Source organism: Nannobrachium achirus, assembly GCF_963921795.1.
Source record: "Nannobrachium achirus genome assembly, chromosome: 24".
In the NCBI taxonomy this organism is placed as follows: Eukaryota; Metazoa; Chordata; class Actinopteri; order Myctophiformes; family Myctophidae; genus Nannobrachium; species Nannobrachium achirus.
In genome coordinates this window covers 21,921,917-21,941,997 of record NC_137831.1, presented here as the reverse complement: position 1 = coordinate 21,941,997, position 20,081 = coordinate 21,921,917, and the positions used below count along the sequence as shown (strand labels likewise).

General features: G+C 43.7%; 1 protein-coding gene across 1 annotated transcript in view; it reads left to right on the top strand.

Moving 5' to 3' along the window:
- The window catches only part of LOC308280042 (receptor tyrosine-protein kinase erbB-4-like), a 789,750-nt gene that overhangs the window by 721,889 nt on the left and 47,780 nt on the right, over positions 1–20,081 (top strand).

Here is a 20,081-nt window from a genome sequence, read left to right as displayed (position 1 = left end):
CGAAGTCATGACGTCGCTCGCTCATCCCCCGGTTCACGGAAGTAACATTGAGTCATCTTAAAATCGTCTCATATAAGCATTGCGGTCCAAAAATAAACAAACGGTCTCCGCGATATTGTCGGGGAGGTGGATCTGTATGGTTTATGATAGTCAGTCACTAATATTTGATACAGTCTGTTTCTGGTGAAAATGTAACTAATTCGGTGCCAGTAACATTAGCATTTTCTCACCATCAGTCGATTCTTCATATCCATATGATGTTATGTTTGGAACACAGTTCAGTGTGCATGGCCTGCTCAACAGCGGGCCTTGGTCACCCTAGCACTGGTCACCAGCGGTATTGCAGTCCATGACACAGACATAGTCGCATATAGCCACATACGGATAAAGTGACTCTTAGTAGTGGTGTGGCCTCACATTGTCTATTACATTCTTCTATACTTGTGGGGACAAGTGCACGCACGCACACGCCCGCGTGCACTCTGCAGGCTGCACGGGTGGACTGGAGGACGGGTATAAAACATGACAGTATTGGCAGGTCCCCAGATAGTTGGCCCAGACTCAGCCCTTTGCAAGGTGTTGGGATTCATAATAGCCCGCTACACCTCTATCAAATGTCTATTGACCGCTCCTGACACGCGAAACTGCCGTGCCATGATGAGAAATAACCCCTGTCACCTCCCATCAGGGCTTAAAAAGATTTAAGCATGGATGGAGAGGAGACGGACCGGGCAGGTTGCAGCGGGGGAGCATGTAGCCCGGAGGACAAGGGAGAGCTAGAGGAGCAAAGGGCAGTCAGTCGACCACCGTCACAGGTAGTGGTGGAAGAAAAATACTCGGATTGCTTTTTTTAACTCGAGTAAATGTAGCAATACCACACATTAGGGCATTCACCAAATATTCGAATATTCGAATATCAAAGTCACTATTCGACGTTGTTCACCGAAGTTGAATATTCGCTTATTTTTTTTTCTCTTTAAAAAATATATAGTTTATAAAGCTTGGCAGGATAGGAAGTCATAAGAATGAGTGCCCTTGGTGGATGAATTTGTTAATGCTCTATACCAGGCCTGGGGTTTTCAAACCTTTTTAGGCCGTGACCCCCAAAATAAACATATTTGAACAGGGGACCCCCACCCTGACAAGCACTTGGAATTGTAGGTATTACATTTAATGTGACTCGGTTCCGCAGATAAATATTGTGAAAATAGCAGATCTACATGCTCAGCATGTAGATCGGCTATTTTCACAATGTTTGCCTCTTGCTTACTTAATATTTGATAGTTTGGCCAGTCCTGTCGAATATTCGACTATTCGAATACTTTGAGGTCGAATAATTCGAATACTAAAAATCACTATTCGTGAATGCCCTACCACACATTGTGGCGATACTCAGTTGGAAGTAAAAATCCTGAATTTGAATTTACTTGAATAGCGCAACAAAATATTAACCCATTAAGACCTGAGGCCTTCAGTCAAAATGGTGGTAACATTATTGTTAATAGCTTGGGAGATCCAAGTATGTTTTGAGATGGTACAGTACAAGTAAAAAGTTTGAAGAGGGGCGCCCGCTGGCCTACTGGTCGAGGTGCATACCACTTAGGCATTGCCACGTAGGCATGGATGCCTGGTGGCGACGGCGGTGCCGCTTCGATTCCCAATCCGGACGACCTTTGCTGCATGTCGCTCTCCATCTCTCCCCCCATTTCCTGTCAAAAGAAAAAAAAAAAAAAGATTGAAGAAGTACTGGTGTGCTGTAGAACAGTGGTTCACAAAAGCCCCTTTTCCACTGACATGGCCCAACATCAGACCAATCCACACCGCCCACTTGTGTCAGGTTTTCCACTACAAGGACCTGGGTAGAGTGGTGTGAAAGTGGTACTAAATGTGGTACTAAAAAGTATCCATTCTAGATTAGGTCTGAGCTAGGCCAAACAGGGCTAAACACTCACTGACTTTGCATTTAGACCACCAGGATATAGTTGTAATACATGATAATAGATCATATTGTGTTATAACCACTATTATAATCTATTATATTGTATCATAGTATGGGCTGGGACTTTAACTGATTAATTACAGAAAATTAACGCGATTAAAACAAATTACGTATTTTAATCACACTTAGTTTTTGCACCAGAGAACCTTCAGTTTCGGGCATACCGATCATAGTGATGCACCAACCAAGAAGAGACAACAAACGCAAAAGGAGAAGTAGCCGATCAGAGCGCTTTGCTTGGCCCAGTGGATGCCAAATTTTGATTTAAAAAACTCACTTGTTGATTCCCTCGTACAACAACATGTGTTTTACTTGAAAAAAAAATGCTTCTCAGGTCAAATATCGATGTGCGATTAAAATGTGATTAATTTGCGATTAATTAATCACAGAGCCTGTAATTAATTAAATTAAAATTTGTAATCGCATCCCAGCCCTAATAGTCGAAAAGGGGCTAAAGGGTTAGCTGTTGGGGCCTGATGATATGGCAGGAGCTGTGCTTAGAGCTACCGGTAAAGCCCTTTGCACACAGCACAGTTGCGTTTTTTTTGTTTGCTGCTTGAATAAAACGCATTGGATTTGGTGTGCAATGCTGTGCGGAATGGGCGCTGCGGATCCCAAAAGTATAGTCATAAAAGGAGTGATGAGTTTTTTCCCGCATGCGACAAGACGAATCGACTGGGTTCGATCGAGAAAAAACGCACGGCCGCAGCCACTCGTCGCACGGCTAATTCGGATCCGATGTGCATGAAGTTGTAGAGAATTATTGTTTTCTTTTAAAAACATGAAATTGTCCGTTTTATCTGTACAGATAAACGCGCCTGTGTGCAAAGGGCTTAAGAGTGCCCTTACCGGTAGCTCAACCGACAACCGGTACAAACAGCACATACTGTACAGTACATACAATAAAACAAAATAAGTCCTCAAGTCCTTCCTGCACCACCTGACCCCAGGTTCATATCCAACCCGAGGCTCCTCGGCTGCATGTCATCCAACCTCTCTCTCCTATACCTTTCCCAGTGCCTCTGCTCGCTGTTTGTATGGGAATAAAAGAGAAGGCGGAAAATGTTAAAAAACAGAAATGGAAAAAAGGTGATAAGTTCATGTGAGCCATCCTTCACCGTATTCTCCCCCCCCCCCCAGTATGTGTGTTGTGAAGGGACGTGCTGGCCATTGGGAAAAGCGGGACAACTCCCGAACGGCCGGTTCATTCCCGGCCGGCCCAGGCCGGCCATTAGGATAAAAATTCAAAATAAAATGTCGGCCTTCGATGAGCGGCCAACAAAGTAAATTGTCACTGTCAGGCAGAAACCTCGTATCTCCCAAGTTTCAAATTTATAAATGTTTCCGCAAAGCAAAGCCCTGCTTCATCGTACAAGGCCGTCGCACAAAAGTAGTGAAAACAGCCGATCTACAAGCAAATCATTTTTAATACAAAATACAAAACAAACGGTTTTGGACATACAAGGTTTCCACCCGACAACGACGAAATATAACTCATGTAATTGGCCCACTGGCTTGTCACTTGTCATGATCTGAAATGGCAAATCTTTGAGTAGCAGCAGCGCTATAGAGAGAGATCTCTCTCTATAGCATGCAATGAGGGCCTCTACAACTCTTTTTCCCGGGCTAAATCAGGGGCCCAGCACATCCCTGGTGTTGTGTGCTGTGCGTGGATGGTGATGTACACCGAGAGAACAGTATACAGTACACTATACAGGCTTGTATGCTTGACCCCTACAGTGAGGAGGGGGGGGGGGGTCCGGGGGGGGGGGGGGGGGGGGGGTCTCTGTTATGGTGTTGTTTTCCTCAATTTGTATTCCATCGATACCAGTGGTGTAAAGTAACTAAGTACATTTACTGAAGTACAATTTGTACTTTACTGTAGTATTTCCAATTATCAGTACTTTTCAGTACTACTCCACTACATTCTAGATCTGTCACAGTCTGGGCCTGGCCCTTGCCCGTCCCATGTTTCTACCACACTTTGCTTGCCCCCTCCCCTCCTGTGAGTACCTGATTGACAATCTGAACTCCTCCCTGCTTCACAGCTGTGAGCTGTTGATGTCCTGATTCAGAGACTATTTAATCCTCCTTGTACCTGCTCTCTGTGTTGGATCATTGTATTTCTGTCTGTTCCTCAGTTAGGTGTGTTGTACTGTAGTGTTTGTTTCCTGTGTGTGCTTGTGTTTATGATTTAAGTTAAGTAAAGTCTTCGTTAACCTGTCCTCCGTGGTTTCCTGCCTTTACTTTGAGTTCTGCTTTTGGGTCCTCACCACCGCCACACCAGATCTTTACAAGATCCAAATATTGTACTTTTACTCCACTACATTTATTTGAAACTTTTAGTTATTAGTTACTTTACAGATAGCAATTATAATTTTATAAAACATACATTAACCACTTTAGCCTTATTTTATACCTTGGCTATTTGAAAATGAGCTTGTAGATCTGCTATTTTCAAACATTTTTTTACTTTTACTTTTAGTATTTTAAGTACATTTTGATGCCAATACTTTTGTACTTTTACTCAAGTACATTTTTAATTCTGGACTTCTACTTGTAACAGAGTACTTAATGCAGTATTGATACTTTTACTTAAGTAGAATATGCGAGTACTTTTTCCACCACTGTATTCCATACAAATGTTATGTGATCATCACCTTTATCTTATGGTGAAACATTTCATTTCCTGATAAAATGGTAAACGGTGCAGTTTATACAGTATATACGGTACTGCAGCATTGCCTTTCTCTAAAGGTCTGTGGAAAGTGGCAGAAACAAGAAAACGACCATCTTCACTAATATAAAGGCAGAAAAATACCCCAAAAACATGCAAGGACATTAAAATGTACACGCACGCACGCACGCACACACACACACACACACACACACACACACACACACACACACACACACACACACACACACACACACACACACACACACACACACTGCACTAATATTATATGTGCAGAGTTACATTCACAAAATCATGGCATAATGTCTTCATGATACAATAGTAAGTCACTCGGTACTCTACGGGTATAAGTAGCAGCGTCTCCACCATATGTGGCGGCTGCCAATTATAGTGGAGGCGGCACAATACTTTGCCAGCCTTTTTGCCTCTTTTTTTTGGGGGCATCCCAAGTTTTTGAAACCCTCTAACAACCAACCTGTGGGTATGTCCTAGGCTGCCAAATATAAAAAACAAATAGTCTGCACCTGTAGCCCAGCTCTGAGATTGTATTTAGAAGTGGTTGGTATTTAATGACTGTGGCCATGAACGCTTCGTCTAGGCTAGTAGGCTAGGGTCAAAGGTGCAGGCTATCTCTAATACAGACACTTCCCCGGACTCTTCATCACACGCACGCACGCACGCACGCACGCACGCACGCACACACGAAAGTGACTAATCATAATTGTCCTATTATTATAACCACCATTGGTCATTGCTTCAGGCCCTGTTGCCATGAGTCATGGCCATAACACCTACTCAACATTAACCTAGGTGATGTGGTCACCCTCTGATTTATCTCCTCGGCTGTATGTACAGTACATGTTCACAACAGGTAGCCTATAATAGGCCATGTCATGTCTCCCTCATGCAGTGCATGGTGGAAGAATGATCAGATTGTTAGCTCAAGTAAAAGTATCAATACCAAACACAATACAAATCTATTGGCAAACTTTTAACCCATTTAGGCCTGAACACATTATTACGCAATATTTTATGCTTTAAATATTAAAAAAATTGCAGATATACAAGCTCACAGCGCGGCACCGAGTGCCGCGCTGCGAGCTTATAGATCTGCTATTTTTGAAAAATCGTGAAAATGTGTGCAAATCTTTGAATATTTTGACCCGATTCTAGTGTCTTCTAAATCCCTCTAAGGTGTTTTTTTTTTTTTTTTTTAACTGTTTCTGTCAGTGGTTCTCAAAATGTTTCATGCCAAGGACCCCCAAAACTACATGTATTTGGCCACGGACCCCCATCTCAAAATATATTGTTCCAGGGACCCCCCCCCCCCCCCATCTCAAAACATTGTATCAGGGACCCGCCAGAAGCCGGCCGGCGGACCTATGACGTCATGACTCAGCGGAGTTCCCAATTCAGCCAATTGATTGGTAAATGATAATCCAACCAAAGTTTTCCAATAATGGTAGTGGAGTAAAAAGTACAATATTTGCACTCTGATATAGTGGAGGTATATCGAAAAAGTTTACATTCAAGTAAAGCAAAAATATACTTCAAAATTGTACTTAAAGGATATTTCACTTTGAAGAAAAAAAAGGAAAAAAATAACTAATCAGGCTTTTGTGAGGACCCTGGAGAGATTTTAATTTGCTTGATTCAGTATTTAGATATTTGATATTCATTTTATCAGACATGCCCCTTCCTATACAAACCCATTGTAACTTCAAACTCCATTTTAAGCATGATAGATTTCCCCAAAGTGAAATATCACTTGAGAAATGTACTTAGTTGCTTTCCACAAATTCCCTCGTTACAAAATGTATGCTCCACCATTTGAGCGATTTTTTTTTTATACTAAAGTGGTGTAACCTGACTTGCGTCAGATGGTGGCAGTAGTGCGTAGGCTACCACTCTACTTTACCATCTGAGATCTCTCGGTGGGAGTTGATAACGCTCGTAAAGCCCCGGGCCGGACCAATCAGCGGCAGCTACGGGCGGGCTCTGAGCGGCTCTGAGCCGATAGAGTCTGATTGCAGACCACGTGGATGCAGACAGGCCAATATGAGTGGTTCGAGTTGGCACTCCCAGACTGTGACAGAGAGACGGCCACATCCAATCACCTGCTAAAGAATTACAAAAAATGGCCCGCCCCTTACATCGAGTCTGCCCGAGAGATCTCAGATGGTAAAGTAGAGCGGTAGCCTACGCACTACTGCCACCATCTGACGCAAGTCAGGTTAAAAGTGGCGCACACCAAAAATAGCTTATAGATCTTATTTTTTCTTTCTTTTTTTGTTTTTTTGTTACAACACCATCGTATGATGAAGTCTAAATTGGACTCGGGGTTGGTTTGGTCGGAGTCCTTTGCCAGTAGGGAGCTGGGTGAGCAAAGAGTCGAGGAAGTTGGCAAGGGTGAGGAGGGTTTGGAAGTAAGTGTGTGGGTGCGGGGGGTGTGTGTGCAGGCGGGGGCCTCAGGGTTGGGGGGGGGGGGGTCCACACAATTAGAGCAGCGCCGTGGTTTTTAATGAGGAGCCTGTTTATTAAGTCCACTCAGGGAGCCTTGTGCGAGTGCTTAGCATTTGCTCTCTAATTAGGAAAGCTAAACAGTCCCTCTCGCTGCAGATCAGCCATTAGAAGAGAAGGCGAGGGGGGTTGGGGTGGGGTTGGTTCGTTGGGTGAGGCTGTGTCTGTGTGCTGCCGGAGTGCAGATCGCCGTTGCCAAAACCCTGCCGGAAGCCGGGATGGTGGGTGGGAGGGGAGGCGTGGAGGGGAGAGGAGAGGAGAGGGCCAAAAAAAAACAACAACAAAAAAGAAGGGAAATTAAATGAAAGCCTATAGACTTGGCATTATGGTCTCTTCTTGGAGAGAGCCAACGTGGCACAATTAAAGAGGATAAACTGTATTCAATTTCATAGCCTGCACTTGTACGATGTACTGTTATGGCAGTCATATATATTCCATAGACCATACATGGGCAACTGGCGGCCCGGGGGCCACATGCGGCCCCCACCTTCACTTAATGCGGCCCCCAGGTTAATACCGGAATACTGATATATTATTGATTTCAGCTGTTACAATTCCAAACATGACCTGCTTTAATTCCGTCAGTCTATATTTAGTAGCTTAATGACTATAGTAGTATTAAAATGTCTATATTTTTTTTTTGTCCAATGTATTTGTATTTAGGTTCATAAAGTTAACATGAGTATATAACTAAATGTGTTTGAAATTAAATCAAAATGTTACATTTCAGGATTCCAATTCAAAAAGAAATAAAAAATAATTCAGGATTCCAATTCAAAAGAAGCAAAAATAGCCGATCTACAAGCTCAAAACGCATCGCCGCTTTTGTATGAGATACTAGAATGACAAAGTAAGACGTAACAATATGCAATGTGGCCCTCTGGAGTGAAGGTGGAAATATAGTGGCCCTCGCCATCATCAAAGTTGCCCACCCCTGCCATAGACAATGCACACACAAGTAACAGGAGGCATTTGATGCCCAAGTTACTGGTCACTACAAGGCTGACATCTAGTGGGCGTCTACTGTGTAGCATCACACTGGCAGCCCACACAGAAATGTAAAACAGGCAAAATGTCACTTAAAATGTTACATTTCAAGGACCGCCCCCATTTGTTATAGCCTACATTAGGACCACAGACCCCCATAACTCAGAGACGGGTCCATTTGGTTCCATTTATACACTCTGAGTTACACCTGGGTCAATTTGTATCAATGTGGTCAAGTGTCAACAATTTAGCTCAAGAACCAAGTCACATATTTAGTGCTGCTATTGCTTCATGCCAGGATAATAATAAGGGTAACAACAATAATGATGATAATACAGGAATGAAGGGTATTGTTAAAGCAGAAGACAGCACACGTGTGGCGAGCTAGCATGCGGAAGAAAAGGCGCTTTGACGCGACCAGTAATCACAGTCATTCATTGGTAATGACAACGTGCGTCGTTATGAACGTCAAGCATTTTGAAAGCCCTCCATTTGAGAGGAACAATGCATGGAGGGTGTTAATAAAGTACCCATTCTTCTCGGGGCCCAGTAAATACAGCCGTTGCCACGCGCTGCTATGTGCGGAAGGGGTCAGCGGCGCTGCTCAATCACCCACCATTCTATCACACGCTCCCCTTTGGTTGAACAATAAAATGGCCACCTAATTATCCGTTTGCCGCTGTTCGTTTAAAGTGCGGGGACAGAGCACAGTGCGGTTTTTAGATTAATGCTAATCAAATTTTCATAACTCCATTTCGGAGCGGGGGTTGAGAGAGAGAGACGTGAAACATGGTGTGCGTGCGCGTGCGTTTGTGTGTGTGTGTGTGTGTGTGTGTGTGTGCAGGGGCGTCACAAGGGGGGGGGGGGGGGAGTGGGTCTGAGTTACTAGGGCCCAAGGTGGAGGGGCCCTAGTAACTTTAGCTATTGAAAAATAGCAGATATACAAGCTCACAGCACGGCACGAGTGCCGCGCTGCGAGCTTGTAGATCTGCTATTTTCAAAAAGTCGTGAAAATGTGTCCCTGGAACTAAATATTTTGAGATATTAGGTCCGTGACCAAATACATATCATCTCGGGGGTCCTTGACTTGAAAAAGTTTGAGCGCCACTGACATGGAAACATAGGTTTCTTGCACACATTTTCATTTTTTTTCCCAAAAATAGCAGAAGCTCACAGCGCGGCACTCGGTGCCGCGCTGTGAGCTTGTACTGTATAGCCTATCTGCTATTTTTCAATAGTTAACATTCATGGGGGGCCCACAGTGAATCCTTGTACCCATGCAGGCCCAGAATTTGGTGTGACGCCCCTGTGTGTGTGTGTGTGTGTGTGTGTGTGTGTGTGTGTGTGTGTGTGTGTGTGTGTGTGTGTGTGTGTGTGCGTGTGCGTGTGTGTGCGCGCGCGCGTGTGCGTGTGTGTGTGTTACAGTCCTCTTCTCAGAGTGCTCCTTGTAAATCAGCTTCTCTTTGTTTTGCATGTGATTCCCATTGTGTTCAATTTCAGTTAAATGCTTCGCTGATGACGGTGACCCTGTGGTTCACACTTACATGTGTGACACCGATGACAAAACACTCTATAGGGCTATTTCAATCTCCTGCAGATGGGGAACAAAGGTATAGCTACTCGGCATGGATCAATGTGCAAGTTGTTCTGTTAAACTACCTGCAATTGGCAAGTTAGGGGGGGTTAATGTTTCCCCCCCAAACAAAACTATTTGAAGAATAGAGCAGGGGTCTTCGACGTTTTCAGGCCAAGGACCCCTCAGCTAAGCTGAGAGACGGATGAAGCAGGGACCCCCTCTACGTGTTGTATAAAACTGTGTTGCTGAATTTCATCGATTTCATAGGTACCTTTGACCTTTGGACACTGCACTATTAGGTTGTGTTAGTAGTTTTTTTTTTTTTTTTGTATTTCTGCTTGTGTTTGACATGATGTAGAGATACTTGTTGCACTAACTAGCATTGACTGTTATAATCACTTTGATTTGGGCACTGTATTATATTGATAGTCGTGCTTTAAGACACTTCATGTACATAATATTCGTTCCTTTTCCTGTTGTACCTTGCTCTTACTGTACTTACTGTACTCTGTTCTTGTTTTTTCTTTTTATCTTTTTCATACTTCTCTGTAACTTTGTAAATAACCTTATACTGCTGTGCTGCCTCTGGGCAACACATTTTCCCCCTTGGGATAATAAAGGTATCTATCTTTTTATCTAGGTAGATTCATAGACTTGTTTGACAGCACTGTCATCAGTCGATGTTGGATTTGTGTTAATGTGTTTTTTCAGACATTTAATCACTTAAATTGTCGATACTTTGTAAATTTGACCTATCACCCGGTACTTGGTCTGCTTTTTTTTTTACCTCCACACCCAACCTATTTGCCGAAAATAGCCGATCTACAAGCTCTCAACGCCTCGCAGCGAGCTTGTAGATCTGCTATTTTAGGCCAAAGTTCCCCTTAGAATAGGGAATGAGAGGGATCAAGTTGTTAATCTAAAAGAATTATGCTATCACACAAAGATTTGGCGGCCCCCCCTGTAGTAACTCTGAGGACCCCCTAGGTGTCCCGGACCCCCTGTTGAAGACCCCTGCAATAGAGGGTATGCATCATATGCCACTCATCTAGACTGAGTGGCAAAACACAAAGCAACATGAAGCATTGGAGTTTGGACGCGCTCGTTGGGAAACTCCTCCTGACTCCTCCTCAGTCCTACTGACTCTGTTTTTTGTTTTTTCGTTTATTGAAACACTAGCCTGTTGAGCAGTGTTGGAGTGTTTAAGCCCCTGCCATCCATGCCCCAATATTGGAATACTCTTTCATAATCACAACAAGGTGTTAGGGTTTGTGTGTGTGTGTGTGTGTGTGTGTGTGTGTGTGTGTGTGTGTGTGTGTGTGTGTGTGTGTGTGTGTGTGTGTGTGTGTGTGTGTGTGTGTGTGTGTGTGTGTGTGTGTGTGTGTGTGTGTGTGTGTGTGTGTGTGTGTGTGTGTGTGTGTGTGTGTGCAGGGGCATCACAAGGGGGGGCAAAGTTACTAGGGCCCAAGGTGGAGGTGCCCTAGTAACTTTAGCTATTGAAAAATAGCAGATCTACAAGCTCACAGCACGGCACCGAGTGCCGCACTGCGAGCTTGTAGATCTGCTATTTTCGAAAAGTCGTGAAAATGTGTCCCTGGAACTAAATATTTTGAGATAGGGGGTCCGTGAACAAATACATATCATCTTGGGGGTCCTTGACTTGAAAAAGTTTGAGCGCCACTGACATGAAAACATAGGTTTCTTGCACACATTTTCATTTCTTTTTTTTTAAATAGCAGATCTACAAGCTCGCATACTGTGAGCTTGTATATCTGCTATTTTCAGTTAACATTCATGGGGGGCCCACAGTGAATCCTTGTACCCAGGGCCGAGAATTTGGTGTGACGCCCCTGCCACCCATGCCCCTGCCATCCATGCCCCTGCCATCCATGCCCCAATATTGGAATACTCTTTCACAGTCACCTTTTTTTCCCTAGCTTGCCATCTTTTTGTCCGTGCCACAGAGCATTGATAGTTAACTGCATCAGGCAGTACACCTGTATGGAAGCAGATAATGAATTCATTATGCTACCCCTCACAGTTTATTCAGGTTTTCCCTTTAATTTTGTCACCCGTCTGTCTGTGTGCCTGTGTGTGTGTGTGTGTGTGTGTGTGTGTGTGTGTGTGTGTGTGTGTGTGTGTGTGTGTGTGTGTGTGTGTGTGTGTGTGTGTGTGTGTGTGTGTGTGTGTGTGTGCTGATCACGGCTGTCCAGCAGGCTTCTCGTCCCCGTCTCCAGGGGCGTCACAAGGGGGGGGAGTGGGACTGAGTTACCAGGGCCCAAGGTGGAGGGGCCTGGAATTATTTTATACGTTAGCTAGTGAAAAATAGCAGATCGACAAGCTCACAGCGCGGCACCGAGTGCCGCGCTGCGAGCTTGTAGAGCTGCTATTTTTGAAAAGTCGTGAAATTAATGCGCAAATCTTTGAATGTATGTATTTTTTTTTAAGCAACATTTATAACTCAAATTTTGCTTCTGGGGGGGGGTCCCTGGAACTAAATATTTTGAGATGGAGGTCTGTGGCCAAATACATCATTTTGGGGGTCCTTCACGTGAAAAGGTTTGAGCACCACTGACATAGAAACGTAGGTTTTCTTTTCAAAAAACCCACAAAGACTTTTTCACGATTTTGTCAAAAATAGCAGATCTACAAGCTCGCAGCGCGGCACTCGGTGCCACGCTGTGAGCTTGTATATCTGCTATTTTTCAATAGTTAAAGCAAAAAAATAACGCAGTGAATCCTTATACCCACGCAGGGCCCCAGAATTTGGTGCGACACCCCTGCCCCTGTCTCTCCAGCTCTCTCTCAGACAGTTGACTGGCGACACCAGACGTGGTGGGTGTATTTTTAGCAGTGCCACAGATGGGGCCATGGCAGCGTGTCAGAGACCAGAATGTTCTTTATCTCAGCTGTCAGGCCGTTCCCTCAGGTCTGAAATGGATCCCGTCCATGCACCGCCGGGAGGCGGGGAGTATAGTGGGGCGAGTGAGTCGCATGCACGCACAACGTCGGGGTCCTCTAGTAACTTTAGCTATTGAAAAATAGCAGATATACAAGCTCACAGCGCGGCACTGAGTGCCCCGCTGCGAGCTTGCAGATCTGCTATTTTCGAAAAGTCGTGAAAATGTGTCCCTGGAACAAAATATATTGAGATGGGGGGGGGGGGGGGGTCCGTGACCAAATACATATCATCTTGGGGGTCCTTGACTTGAAAAAAGTTTGAGCACCACTGACATGGAAACATAGGTTTCTTGCACACATTTTCATTTTTTTTTTCTTTTTTTAAATAGCAGATCTAGCTACAAGGTCGCAGCGCGGCACTCGGTGCCGCGCTGTGATCTTGTATATCTGCTATTTTTCGATAGTTAACACCGGAAGGCGGGGAGTGGGGCGAGTCGCATGCACGCACAACGTCGGGGTCCTCAGTGAAAGGTTTGCTCTTTTCAACGCCTCTTTTCAATATAGGATCTTTAAGCCAAGGGTCTTCAACAGGGGGTCCGGGTCCTCAGAGTTACTATAGGGGGTCCTCCAAATCTTTGAGTGATAGAATTGTTTTCTCCTTTGTTAAGAGTTAAGATCTGTTTATTTGACAGGGACCTTGCTCATTAATGGACATGTCAGTTTTCACTTCAATGTAAATGAGCCAGATTTAGCCCGCTGTGGGCTAATTTCCATCTGCAGTCCCTGGACCCCCATTGGTGGTGATCAACCCCCCCAATCCAACCCTTGATGCTGAGTGCCAAGCAGGGAGGCATTGGGTCCCATTTTTATAGTCTTTGGTATGACCCGGCCGGGGAATTGAACCCCCGACCTCCCAGTCTCAGGGCGGACACTCTATCCACAAGGCCACTGAGCTGGAGCTGTTGTTATATCAACCATTAGAAGCCTAGCGTCCATACTCTAGCCAAAATAGACGATCTACAAGCTCACAACACCGCAAGTTTGGTGTAGAGGGGGGAAAAAGAGCAGACTAAGTACAGAGTGAAAGGTCAAGTTTATTAAGTATTCAAGTTCAACGCCGCAAGTTTGGTGTAGAGGGGGAAAAAGAGCAGACTAAGTACAGAGTGAAAGGTCAATTGTAATAATAATAATAATAATAAACTTTATTTGTATAGCGCTTTTTAAGACAGTCACAAAGTGCTTGACAGAAGAGGCGAAGGTGCAGCAAAGAAAACAAAACAAATCAACAATATCATTACAGCAACAACATTAGAAATGGGAAAAGCAAAAATAAGAATATATAAAAAGCATACAAGGAACAATAAAAACATCGGTGAAATCACATGTGCTAGGGGTTGAAGGCAGCTCTATAGAGGTGGGTTTTTAGCAGTGTTTTAAAGCGGGGCAAAGAATCAGCAAGTCTTATTTGTTCAGGTAGGGCATTCCAAAGCGTTGGGGCTCTGAAAGCAAAGGACCGTTCACCTCTTGTTATAAAATTACAGGTAGGAATGATCAGCAGTCCTTTGCCTGAGGATCTAAGAGCACGAGACGGTTCATAGGGGACGAGTAGATCAGATATGTAAGAGGGTGCGAGGCCGGACAGGGCCTTGTACGTGATGAGTGAGATTTTAAAGTCTATTCTAAATGAAATAGGTAACCAGTGCAGGGAGGCTAAAATGGGTGTGATTGTATTAAGTATTCATGTTCAAGTGGTTAAATACAGTATCTGAAAACTCAAATTGACATGAATCCAAAATACACTGATGATTGTGCTGTCAAACTATGAAACTATATGGAATCTATGATAAGGTTGTGGGGGTCCCTGCTTCATCTCTCTCTCAGCTATAAGGGGTCCTTGGCCTGAAAATGTTGAAGGACCCCTGCTTTAAGCTATTTAGACTTGAGAGGCCGATTCTAAATCAGTAGTTCTCACGCTTTCAAGATTTTTCTAAAATGTAAAAAATATTTTTAAAATGCCAACTTCAAAAACATGTGTCTAAAATGACAGATGCTTTCGCGGTTTTAATGGATTCATCTCGTAATTTGAGTACAGTGTAATGGCATCTGAATCAAGTTTTCTTTATTGTTACGTACTTACATACAAGTACATGAGAGTAAACATTACACCCAGTGACTCACTGCTGGTTTGCAGAAATACTAACAGTGACAAAGAAATAAAGGAAAATAATAAAAGGATAGCATCCTACAGCAGTGGTCCCCAACCTTTTCAGACCATGACCCCCAAAATAATCATATTTAAACTGGGGACCCCTCCACCCTGACGAGCACAAAGAGTTGAGGCCTCGCGCTGCGAGGCGTTGTGAGCATGTAGATCAGCTATTTGTCATTTTAGAGGTATTAAATAGACCTTAAATTGTCACTATAGAAATGTGCAGATACCCTCTATACACTTAAACTTGATGTTGGTTTGTTTACTGTTGAGTGAGTAAACAATGTTACACATTAAGCCAATCATTTGGGGACCCCTCAAAATAATTTGGGGTCCCGACCCACGGGTTGAGAACCACTGTCCTACAGCATGACAAGCTGTGGTGTAAAGTAACTAAGTACATTTACTTAAGTACTGTCCTTAAGTACAGTTTTGAGGTATTTGTACTTTATTCGAGTATTTCCAGTTTTCAGTAATATTGTACTTTTACTCCACTACAATTATTTGAAAACTTTAGTTACTAGTTACTTTGCAGGTATAAATGATTATATTATAAAACATACATTAATCCAATTTAGCCCTATTTTATACCTAGGCTGTTTGAAAATGGCCGATCTACAAGCTCACAACGTGTCGCGGCGCGTTGTGAGCTTGTAGATCTGCTATTTTCAAAGATTTTGTACTTTTTCTTTTGGTACTTTAAGTATATTTTGATGCCAATACGTTCGTACTTTTACTCAAGTACATTTTGAATTCCAGACTTTTACTTCTATATAAGGGTGCCCTCACACCAAAATACCTATGAGAGTGGAATCTGTGTTCCGCCAATGCATTTCAATGAGATGGGAGCGTTTTTTGCAGAAATCCTCTGCTGGCATGAAACCGCTTCACTCTCATTGAAACGCATTGGCGGAACGCAGATTCCACTCTCATAGGTACTTTGGTGTGAGGGCACCCTAACGGAGTAGCCTACTTTTACATTGCAGAATTGATACTTTTACTTAAGTAAATGTCCAAGTACTTTTTCCACCACTGATGACAAGTTTGTCAAAGTTTGTTATACTAGCACACAGAATGTGTGCCTGTGCATGTGTGTACGTACGTGCGTGCGTGCGTGTGTGTTTGTGCGCGTGCACTTGGTGTGTTGAAATGCCAAGGCTGTGCTTGTACCTCCCAAAAAATGCTGTCATGAAAACCATCTTTCCAAAGCCAAGTACATATGTACATATGTCAACAGTACAGTAGAACATCTGATTTCACACCTGGGGGTCAATTAGAGTAATGTTAACTACATAGACACATACAAAACGGAAAAAGTACAAAACTATGGCACCACCTCTTTAAGATTTGCAAAAATAGCCTATCTACAAGCTCACACTGTGTCGCAGTGCAAGTGTGTTACTGTAGATCAGTTATTTTCGCTACGATTTAATTTAATTGTATCGTTTTCCTCCTACCAAACTGGCCTACTGGGGAGGGGGGGGGGGTAACAAGGGGGTCTCCAGCTAAGTTTGTTAACTCATTGGATGCCCACAAGGTGTCAATGCGTCAAACTCTCTAATGTCGCTGGAGGCCCATGGCGCGTTTGACTCGTTTACTGTATTTACAGTAACAATATTAAATCTTACCGTAAGGTCGGGCCGACCCGTGGATATTGCCCAATCACCGCGGGTTGTTTCCATTGGACTCTGAGAGCATCGCGCGTCCGTTTTTCTCCATATAATCCAGTGCATTTCACCATCTTTAAAGCCCTTTATCTCTGATGTATTTTTTATGGCTAAAACTGTGGGCATGGCTGGCAGAATGACCAAATTATGTAGGCAAACAACAGCTACGCTACACTAGTCCATACAGGGTGATTCACAACAACATCCTGACTACGGTCATGTGACCAAGTGATTTCATCACGCATGCACTGACGCAACAGGGCCTTGTATTCTACAATGGAGGTGGATTTGGGCACTTAGAGGGTATGACTCTGGCGCCACCTGGAACATTCAATGTGTTTTAATGTACCACCACAATCATTTTAAGTAACGCCTTTAACCATATTTTACACTTTGACTATTCAAAAATAACAGATATATACAAGCTGTCAAGCTCATGAGCTTGTAGATCTGCTATTTCTTTAGATTTTGCTAATCTTTTTAACTCAAATCTTTGTTTCCCTGACACAAAACATTTTCAGATGGGGTCAACGGCCAAACACGCATCATTTATTTGGGGTGGGTTCTTTATAGGTGCAAATCAATTTTCAATCAGTGTAAACCAAGCCTGTGCAACTCTAGACAAAACATACCCACTGACACCCCACCAACTCTGGCGTTGTTTGAAACAGAGGAGAACAGTTAGCCTGACACTCAGCCTGAATTGACATTTCGTTTCACTCCATTATTCAGTCTGAGGTTGCTCCCACCCAGGGCGATTGCTGGGATGGGCGTTGCCAAAGAGGCAGTCTTCTGCGATTGGTTCACCGTCTGACCAACACATGACGTAGTGTTGTTATGTGTGGCTGGCTAGTGGCTAGCCTGTTGCTTGCTAGTGCTACTTGCTAACCAAAGAAACAGGCAGAATAGGAGCACTACGAACTAGTAATCAAACACAACATAACATGCCTGCTACTGGTGTTTCATAGCGAGATCGATATGATCGCATTTTACAGCAATTTACCGCATTTTTGCGCGACGTGATGCGCGGTACGGTACGGCGGCGGCGCTGGTTTACTTGGAAACGCACATGAGTTCTGGGAAACCCCCACCCACACTGATCACAAGACGCTGATTCACGACGCTGATTCGCCGTATGGATTTTCGAACGAGGAGCAATTTTCAATGAGAGCAATTCTAGACCCCTGAATCGCCAAAATAATAATTTAAAGGGGTGTGGCTAGCGATTCAGGGTCTGGAACTAGGCTAGAGAACAGTGGCATCTCTGGGGCTCTTTTGAGAGGGAGGGGGGTTAGCAGAACGCTTTGCAGAGGCTCAAAATGGTTGGCTTTGTGCATCGCAGTTGGAAGTCTGCAGTCTGCCTTCACCGGCGGCACACCGCAGCAGGCTGTCAATTTGAATTTATATAATTTTCCTCTGGCCCTCTAGGGAGTGCGCGTACAAAGTTTGACACCGATCGGAGGAGTTATAGGTAAAAACACAAATCGGCCTGTTATAGCGCCACCATGAGGATGAATTGAAAAATCTTAAGAGGCATTTCTTCCTCGGCCTAGTGGGAATGTGATTGTACAATTTCACGAGAATTGCACTCTGCGTTCGTGATTTGAGGCATTTTGTTCGAAACCGACCAATCCTACAAATTTTGGAAGCCAATCTTGGCCAATCAGGATTGAATATGGAAAATCGGACAGAATTACAGATATTGTACAGGGGCCTGTGTTGCTCGCTGCCTTAACCCTTAGAACTTTTTAGGAATATTTTACTAAAACATTTTGAAATACTGTAGTGAAAATAGCCCATCGGTACGCAGGGGCGTCACAAGGGGGGGAAAGTAGGACTGAGTTACTAGGGCCCAAGGTGGAGGGGCCTTAATTATATTTTACTTTAGCTATTGAAAAATAGCAGATATACAAGCTCACAGCGCGGCACCGAGTGCCGCGCTGCGAGCTTGTAGATCTGCTATTTTTGAAAAAGTCGTGAAAAAGTGTGCAAATCTTTGAATATTATGTATTTTTTAAGCAAACTTTGTAACTCACATTTTGGTGTGGGTGCAGCCTAACAGAATATTTCTACATTGCAGTATTGGTACTTTAACTTAATGTGAGTACTTTTTCCACCACTGTTTGTTTTCCAGTTCAGGTTCCAACGTCCAGAAGGGCTCATGCAGTGGCGTCAGTTCAGAAAAAGCTAAGGTATGGCAACATGACTGCTGTCTGGCAACATGACTGGCAACATGACTGGTGTCTTGCAAGGACACCAGTCATGTTGCCATACCTTAGCAATAAGGCATGATACATTTATTTTAAGAAGTCCTTTTAATTTTTTCCCCGTTTCTACGTTTTTTCGGGCTGGATATGGCAGCCTGGAATGGTTGTTCAAGTGCAGCTAAACTTGGCATGCTAGTAAACGTGCCACAATTAACAATAATGCATTGCACCTGCATGTGCAGCTGACCTGCGGAACCTGGGAATAGCCAATACCATCTTCTCAAGATGGGGAGAATACAAGTGTGGAGAATAGAATTATAATACCTTGTTAAAGTGACCATTTTGTTACATTTTGCATTTGTAGTTATTTTACAGTAATTTAACAACATAATAACCAGAACAGATAGGCAAAGAGACATTCATGGATTTATATTTAAAAGTAACTTTAATTTTCCCCCCTGGACCCAGGGTATGGCAGCTGCATACGAATACAGGTCCACTCGCCAAATTTCCAACTCGCCAAATCAACTTGCTAGGACACCTCGCCAATGAGCAGGGTTGTCAACATTGGACTGTCAGTCCAGGAGAATCCAGGAGATTTATTTTTTAGGGGGTGCACGGAACTCCCCAACAGGGGTCTGGTGGTCCTTCCCCCAAAACTTCTTAACAGATATATTTTCCTGTGTTCTGTTGAATTTTGTGCATGTTTGATACTTTTATCAGGCTTGCTTTACTAGCATGGGTACAATTTCAGCCTTAAAATGCCAAATGTAGGTGTACAGATTTGATGACTGAAGCAAAGTAAGACATCCTTAATAATGACTTCTCATCTGGGGGTCCTCCCCCAGAAAATATTTAACATAGTAGATGTAATTGCCAATTATCCTGGCAAATCCAGGAGCATTGACAAGCCTGCCCAATGAGTGTGGACAATTTGGCGAGTTGGATTTTTGGCTAGAAGACCGGTTACCCTGCATACCCCTGCCGTACCCAACTGACGCCCCTGGCTTCATGCCTCTTTAAGTGGTTAAACCACAGCAGTTGTTCTGCGGTTGATGTGCGTCATCTTTTGTAACGGGGACACTCATCAAGCTGCCTGGCCTCATTATGAGTCCTTGTCCGTTTCGTTGTTGTTGGGCAGAGAAACCTCCTATCTCCATATCGGTGTCGTCGTCGGGTGGAAACCTTGTATGTCCAAAACCTTTCGTTTTTATCATTTAAAAAAAATGAACTAAACTATAGTGAAAACAGCCGATCTACAAGCAGTTGTGTGCGTGTAGATCGGCTGTTTTCACTACTTTTGTGCGAAGGCCTTGT